This window comes from Diaphorina citri, unplaced genomic scaffold, assembly GCF_000475195.1.
Source record: "Diaphorina citri unplaced genomic scaffold, Diaci psyllid genome assembly version 1.1 scaffold1550, whole genome shotgun sequence".
Taxonomy (NCBI): Eukaryota; Metazoa; Arthropoda; class Insecta; order Hemiptera; family Psyllidae; genus Diaphorina; species Diaphorina citri.
In genome coordinates, this window is record NW_007378976.1 from 1 (window position 1) to 1,839 (window position 1,839).

The window sequence follows — 1,839 nt, forward strand, 5'->3', positions numbered from 1 at the left end:
CGTGTTGACCCAGCACCTAAATGGGAAGTATTGTGTCTCTTCTCGCCCATCTGATGAGAGGCATACTACGGGATGGGAGACACAGACCACAAGCGTCTAATGTAGCAGTTGTTTCATTCCTACGAAATGTATGTTTGACTAAAGTTTAGTGAGTTCTACGTCTTTACTGAAGAGTTTTGTTTTAAAAGCCTATCTGGCCGGACCAAACAAGCAGATAGACAACCTGAAAACACGTCATGTTGAAAATGTCAAAGTCACTTCGTTCGTTCAATTCATCAGGAGGTCTAACTGGTCATAGACAGGGAGATGTTTGGTTGTCTGGACCTGGCCGGACCAAACAAGCAGATAGACAACCTGAAAACACGTCATGTTGAAAATGTCAAAGTCACTTCGTTCGTTCAATCTTCATCAGGAGGAAGCGGTTGAGTGACTGACAAAACATTATCTGATTTTATCAACGATGAGTGAGTAGCTGAAGCTGACACGAAGTACCAGGGTGGAATGACTTAACCAAATCCGATTAATCATAAGAATTTTGATTTCTCCAATCGATAAAGATCACTGATGTCCACTACCCACTACCTAGGTAGGTATTTGTCTGTCTGTTGATTTTGTAGGCTTTTAAAACAAAACTCTTCAGTAGACACGAAGAACCAGGGTGCAATGACTTGACCAAATCCGATTAATCATAAGAATTTTGATTTCTCCAATCGATGAAGATCACTGATGTCCACTACCCACTACCTAGGTAGGTATTTGTCTGTCTGTTGATTTTGTAGGCTTTTAAAACAAAACTCTTCAGTAAAGACGTAGAACTCACTAAACTTTAGTCAAACATACATCTCGTAGGAATGAAACAACTGCTACATTAGACGCATGTGGCCTGTGTCGTAGCATGCCCATCCCGTAGTATGTCCCTCATCAGATGGGCGAGAAGAGACACAATACTTCCCATTTAGCCCATCCCGTCGTATGTCCCTCATCAGATGGGCGATATGAGACACAATACTTCCCATTTAGGTGCTGGCTCAACACGAGAACACCAGAAAGTAACTTGTTGAAATATTTGCAATCGAAATAGATACAAGTGTGAATTTTTTGTCGACTCTCGGATTCAAGCTCTGCATTTCAAGCAAGCGCATGATGGTATGAAAATGGTCCGTGAAGGCTATTTCAAAGATTCTTGCGAAAGCCCTTCAGGGGTGGATCGTATGAAATAACGATGTTGATAAGCAGAATCCTCTGATTTTTTCGATGTTGCTGAAGCAGATCGCAGACCCAACCAAAGGGGTATTTTTCCTTATCCCATAGGAACGAAAGTCAAAGTCATGTAATCGGATCAAATTTTCGATGATCAGTTTTTAGTGTCCAAACACGTTTTCAGGTTCCTAGAGCCTAAATCCAAAGTTTCAGCCATTGGTCCGTGGGTGTGTGGGTGTGTCTGTCTGTCTGGCGACACGAAACTTTTGGTTGAGATAGGTGCTGCGGTTGGCGGTATTTTGATCGCTTTTTGGCGGTTTTCGATTGTTTTTTTGGCGGTTTTAAGCTTTACCGACTAAACGGTTAGAGATATTGTAAAAGTTAGGGTAGAAGAACACCCAAATTATAAGCATCATTCAATAGGATAGGGAAAGTCGTTTGATGTTCACATCAGATTTTTTTTTTTTTCGTTTTTTTTTTGGCGGTTTTAAGCTTTACCGACTAAACGGTTAGAGATATTGTGAAAGTTAGGGTAGAAGAACACCCAAATTATAAGCATCATTCAATAGGATAAGGAAAGTCGTTTGATGTTCACATCAGATTTTTTTTTTTTTTTTTTTTTTTTGAATCCATCGAATC